The sequence below is a fragment of the Rhinolophus ferrumequinum genome, chromosome X (genome assembly GCF_004115265.2).
Source record: "Rhinolophus ferrumequinum isolate MPI-CBG mRhiFer1 chromosome X, mRhiFer1_v1.p, whole genome shotgun sequence".
Lineage (NCBI taxonomy): Eukaryota > Metazoa > Chordata > Mammalia > Chiroptera > Rhinolophidae > Rhinolophus > Rhinolophus ferrumequinum.
Window position 1 is genome coordinate 104,865,648 of NC_046284.1, and position 6,980 is coordinate 104,872,627.

Genomic DNA, 6,980 nt, shown 5'->3' on the forward strand with positions numbered 1-6,980 from the left:
ATCTCTTAAAAGATGGAACAGTTAGAATATTGCAGGGAAAGTAGGATAGTAGACAATTACATTACAGAAAGGTGTGGGAGGATGAAAAGTATAATTTGTTTGATCAGCATAGAAAATGTTGAATGATGTAACAAAACCATGGATAGATATTTTTTAAAAAGGAAAGAAATACTACTTATAATGGGTTGAATTGTTTCCTCCAAAAAGATATGTTGAAATCCTAACCCAAGGAACCTTTCAATGTGACCTTATTTGGAAATAGGGTCTTTGAAGATGTAATCAAGTTAAGATGAGGTCATTAAGGTGAGTCTTAATCCAATATGACTAGTGCACTTATACAAAGAGGGAAATTTCAGACACACACAGACAGAAGAATGCCATTTGAAAACACAGACACAAGAAAAGACACCTATGTAAAGATGGAGGCAGAGGCAAGAGTTACGTTGCCACAAGCCAAGGAACACTTGGAGCTACCAGAAGCTGGAATGCGAGGCAAGGAGGGATCTGGCCCCAGAGGCTTCACAGGGAGCAAGGCCCTGTGTGGGGACAGAGCCCCAAAAAGCAGTTTCCAGGCTCTCGGCCTCACATAGAAAGGTGCTGGCTCAGGTAGTAAATGGCCATCGACTGTGATCAAATGGCCAGCAGCTGTGACTAGTTGGCCGTCAGCTGTAACCAGTGAGCCATTAGCCATGAATATAACTGCCGTGGCTAGGCTAGCAAAAAAAAGGGGAGCTAGCAAGAAGATGGTGGCTGAGTCTGCAGGCAGCACAGTGAGGGTTGAGAATTGTGTTGCTCCTGTTCCTGTGTCTCCAACCCAGTGCCAGTGAGAGTATAGTGGTATGACTCCCCTACCTATGGCTCCGTGGGTGTTCCTTTTGGCCTCACCATGTCCTGCGTTCTTATGTGGGGAGTGGGAGCTAAGACCCTGCAGGCCTCCCCGCACGAACTTGGCGTAGTCGGCAGGATACCCTGCATGACACCCTGCCAAGATATTGATTTCAACTTCTAACCTCCAGACTTAGAATAAATTTCTGATGTTTTAAGCCACCAAGATTATAGTACTTCCTTACAGCAGTCCTAGGAAACTAATACACTATTTTTAAAATCTTCATTGAAAAAAAAAAAAAAAGAAAAAAACTCCATACTTACCTTTTCATAGGCCACAGAGTACACAAAGTTGCTTTGGAGTGGAGAGTTGTGTGAAACTCTCAATTTTCACTCTGTAAATATCTTAATATGGATATATTCTCATTCTTGACGAAGATTTGAAGTGAGAATGAAAGCTTTTTCACTGTTTCATAAATCTGTGATAACATGATTTTTTTCTTTGTCTTCAATGATAAACATGATTTTTTCCTCATTGCTCTGTTTGCTCAAATCTGGACAAAGTAAGACTTAGCAGAGAAAGGTTGAGCCAACCTATATTTTCCTCTGAATTACCAAGATTAGAGGCTTCAGCATTAGTTATTTGGTAATTTCTTGAAGGTTTTACATTTCACTTTGATACAGGGTCCTGGCCAGAACATACTACCAGAATACAGCAGTTTACAAAAGCATGAATACCTTCTCTGTGTGAGTTATTGATTGCTGTGTAACAAACTTCCCCAAAACTTACCAGCTTAAACCAACAACAGTTAGTATCTCATAGTTACTATGAGTCAGGAATCTGAACACGATTGAACTGGGTCTTTTGTCTTCAGGTTTCTTTCAAGCTTCATTCATCTATAGACTCAACTGGGAACAATCTGCTTCCTACTTTATGGGGTTGTTGGCAAGATTGAATTCCATGTGTGCTGTCGGATTGACTCCTCAGGTCTCCTGAGCTGTTGGCTGGAGGCCCTCCCTTGGTTCCTTGACATGTGGGCCTCTCTTTAGAGCATCTCACGACGTAGCACCTAGCTATATCATCAAGTGAGAAGGCAAGAGAGAGTACGAGCAAAAAAGAGTTCCAGTACGATGGAAGGCACGTACTTTTGTAACCTAATCACACAAGTGATATCGCATCACTTTTGACATACTCTATTCATTAGAATAAAATATCCTAATAATCCTAATTCTACTCATTACAAACAAGACACTAGGTCCAACTTATACTTTAGGGGAGGGTTTACACAGGGCATGAATACCGGGAAACTAGGATCATTGGGAGCCACTGTAGAAACTGTTGACCATATTATTGTGGGGTCAAAAGATAAATATGCCCACTACCATTAAATGATATTTATTGCAATAACACATAATAATAAATAGCTTCTCATAATCTGAAATCAATAAGTAGGTGTAATGATCTTATTAAAAAAAGACTTTGCAATTAATAATACAGAAATTACATAAATTTTAAAGAAAAAAGCAAAAGACAGTAATTGAGAATTGCAAGTTAATATTTTGGCAAATTCATATAACAATGCCAAATATTTAGCCAACAATTTTAAGTATTCCATACTGGATGAGAGTAAATGCTTTGAAGTCATACATATATAGGTTTAAATCTAGGGTCCACCACTTACTAGTTGTGTGACTTTAGGCAAATTATTTAAAACTTCTGAATGTTTATTTCTTCACCTGTAAGTTGAGGGTCTTAATGCCTGCATATCAGATATTTAAATCTGATCTTACATATGTGATGTTTAAACTGAATAAATAGTAGCCATTGCTATTGTATGAGTTTTAATATTTTAGGATGACCATTTTCTTTGCAATGACAGAGAGTTATAATTAATTAGAACAGAAGGAGTGTTTAAATATCAGTTAGAATGTAATCATTGAAGCCAGGAGTAACATGGGGCAGAGGAATAAGGTTCATTTATGACAAGCAAAGATACCGTGTTTCCCCGAAAATAAGACCGGGTATTATAGTAAGCTGTGCTCCAAAAGACACATTAGGGCTTATGTTCAGGGGGTGTCATCCTGAAAAATTATGCTAGGGCTTATTTTCCGTTAGGTCTTATTTTTGGGAAACACGGTACAGAAAAATCATGGGACAGGTGAAAAATTCTGCCTATAAACTGAACAAAATCAGAAAACAATGCTGAGGAAAAGATAGTACATTCAGGTATACAAAGAAAGTATGAAATTTGGCAGTGATTCCTGATAATGATATCCTTGCACCCCAGGGACTGGTTTTATTGATATTCACATGCATATGACAGTTTTTGACCTATTTCTTCCTAAAGTGATTATATCATTTGTATAGAAGAGAAATCTGAATTTGAGAAGATTAAGAGATATACCTATGTCTCCCGTTTACCAGCTAAATGGGAGATATTGGGTTTAAACATAGGTCTTCTGACTTCAAGGTAAGTGAGCTTCCACTATAATCCTTGTGCCAATAAAATGCTAGAATTAGGGCCAGATGAGATTGATCTAAAAGGCAATCAAATCATTTAGGTTAATATACTTTTTAAATGATTGTGTTCATTTGCATTTGATTTATATTTGTTTCCATGTTGCAAAAAAAGTATGTATTTTTCACACGACACAATGGAATGGATGTTGCACACTAATTATTGCAGCTCAGATGGTAAAGCCAGAAAACTCAGGTGCATGAGCAAAATACAAGGTCCATGTCTCCTCATGTATAACATCATGAGCAAGAAAATGCAGCCATAACATTCTATTTTGTTTCTGAATTTCTAAAACTCTAAAGAAAATAAAATTATATTTTTCCAGCTCTTTATTGTATATGTTTGGCATGTTCTTTCAGGTAAAGCCCGAAATGAGTAGTCTATACATGTATATAATGCTGTGCAATGGCAGTGTAGGTAACCCACAACAATATATTTATTGGGGCTGAATAAACAAGCTAACTTAACTAGAATAGCTTCAAACAATTTTTTTTAAAAAAGAAGAAGAAAGTTGGAAGAATCATAGTATTTGATTCTAAGAATTTCTATATAGCTACAGTGTGATTTTGACAGAGACATGTAGATCAATGGAAGAGAAGAGAGAAGCAAAAAATAGACTCACACAAATTGATTTTTTCCCCAAAGTGTAAAAGAATTCAGTGGAAGAAGATAGTCTTTTTAACAACAGTGCATAAATAGGCAAAAAAAAAAAAAAGAAAAAAAAGAAAAAATTGAACCTCAACCTAAACTTCACATCTCATACAAAAATTAACTCAAAATGCATTACAGACTTAAATGTAAAATGTAAAACTATCAAACTTTTAGAAGAGAACAGTAAGGAAAAAATATTCCTGACCTAAGATTAGGTAAAGAGTTCTTTAAAATGACACCAAAAGCACAATCCATACAAGAAAAAAAAAGGATAATTTGGACATCACCAAATTATTTATTTTTTTTACTTTGCAAAATACACCGCTAAGAGGATTAAAAGACAAGACGCAGACTGGGAAAAAATATTTAGAAATCACATCTCTGACAAAGGACTCATCAGGTACATAAATGTATTAATCCAACACGTTGTACACGCAAAACTTACACAGTACAATGTCAAGTATATCTCAATAAAAAATAAAAAGAATATATAAAGAATTCTCTAAACTGAATAGTAAGAAAATCTGTAATCCAGTTAGAAAATGGGCAAAGGCTTGAATAGACACTCTACCAAAGAAGATATCCAGCAAGAACATTTTTGACTAATGGAGCAGAAGGTGAAAAAGTTTTGGAAAATATTTGTTTCACTGACAGAGGTACCAACCTTTTCTTTCTCATCTTTCTTCATATTCCTGCCTAGAAAAGTACGTACCATTTGGAAATGCAATAGCCACGTTGAAATGAGAAAGACAAAACTCGCTTGATCAGGATGGTCAACTCGGAAGCTATAAAAAAAGTGATACCTTAATGATATTATTGAGTTACTGTATCAACTTTCCCCCCTATTTTTAGGGTTAAATTTCTTCTTTCTCCCTTGAATATTGTCCCATGAAAAAAGGAAAATAAATACACTGGCAATGTGAGTGATCTGTATTATTTGAGAACATTCAATTATGCTATAGAGGGCGAGAAAACAAATGAAATAGACGAAGAAGTTATACAGTGTTAAGTACAGAGAGTAAGTTAAACAAATAGCTCAGGAAATATGGCTGAACCGCACAGGATTTGTTAAGAATCAATAATAAGTAAGCAAGTGTCTTGTAAGCCATAGGCAAACTTCATGATATCTCTTAAATTTAGAAAGCAAGTTAGTAACTGGTTGAAGAATCCAACTCCTGGCTAAAAACCTGTGTGTGATTTTTCAGGCCTACCCACAGGCAATTATAATGGCTTTATCTGACAGGAGGAAGCAGCCCTCCCCACACCAGACTTGGTGCAGTCAATACATTTTAGCCTCTGAAGGCAGTTGCAGCCGAGGTCTCAGGCCCCATGGCTGGTCACACTATTTCATATATTTATATTCCTAGCCCCTGTGCCTTCATTCCTAGGTCTCGATCAGAGGCCTTGGACAGAGGTCTTCTTCAGGCGCCTTTGCTAAGGAATCTTTAGGGGTTAGTAAAGAGGGGGAAATTTGAAGACACTGTTCTCCACTCTGACTCAGTATTCAATACTTGTCCACTCCTAGCTCTTTCCTCTCACCCCCACCCCCCCCACCTCATTCCCACCTCAGGGTCCGTAAAACTGCTGGAGCCTTTTATTCAGGACTGCCTCAACAGTGAGACAGCCCCCACATCTGTGCAGATCCACCTGACCCTTGACCCGTCCACCCCTCCATGGAGGAAAATGGAACAGAGTGAGTCAGCACTTTCTTCAGCTTTAAACTTTCACTTACACCATCACAGTAAGTGATTAAAGACTTAACTCTTTCCTTGTTGGCTTGCTGCTTTAATCAGCTACTCTGATACCTGACAGCTCATCTCTCCTCCCCCAAACTCACCTGAACTCCTGACACTTGTAAAACATATCAATATCTAATATATGATGGGAACAAGAAGTGTGTTATGTATAGATAAAAAGGAATGGAAGGACAAAGTATTAATCATGCCAAACTTGGGCTGACATTTGTGTCATCCCTAGTCAGTCACCCATGGGCGTTTCGAATATGGTTCCATTCTGGTCCCATATGACATCTGCCTAAGTAATACACACGTGCGCACGCGCGCGCACGCACACACACACCCCATAGATCTTCATAAGGCTAATTGATGAGCTCCAGCTGTTGAGCAGGCGTATTGCCCCTACATACCTCCAAAAGAGCAAGCATGTGTTTGGCATAGAAGATTAATTTTGACCCACTTACTTAAAACTCAATTCTTGTCCTCATAAACAACTTTCAGGGGAAGGCTAATGCAATAGAGTTAGAGAAAGGCACATGAACCTTGCACAACCCATGATTCAGGCAGCCCCTTACAGTGGAAAGCAGTCCTTCAATCCCCATTTCATATGGTGGATATGTTAACATACCTCCTCCTTCAACCCTTACTTTTAACTCTGTGATTTAAATGGGTTTATTAAACTGTGATTAAACTACCTTGATTTGGTCTGTTAACCTTGGTTCTATGCAACATCGGGTAAAGTTTGCCTGACAGTCTATGTAGAAGCAACTATTGAATCAGGGTTATTTCTCATGTCACATCAATTAAGACTATCAATTGTCTCTTGAGACCTGCTTTGTTTTTATATATAGAATATTAACTGCCATTCATTTAAAATGTTTCTGCAGTTTCAGTTTTGACTTTTAGGAAAAAGTAATTAAAAGACTGTGTTTCTCCCCTAGTTTCTAGGCCGATATATTAGATTTTGTTTTTCAAATGTTTAGTTTTTAATTAATCGTCACTGGATTGTTACATGTGTGAACTTATGCTATGTAAATTATATCTCAATAAAATTGTTAAAACAATCAATTCCATTTCTCTAGGCCAGAAATGTAAAGTCAGAAATCAAAATTTAGAAAACATTATCATTGTCAATAGTATGAAAAACAGGAGGAATTTGGTGCAAATTAATAGCAGATAAGCAAGATTTGTACAGTGAAAAGTTGAAGAAAATCACTGAAAGTTACTAGAGATAATCTAAGTACATGGA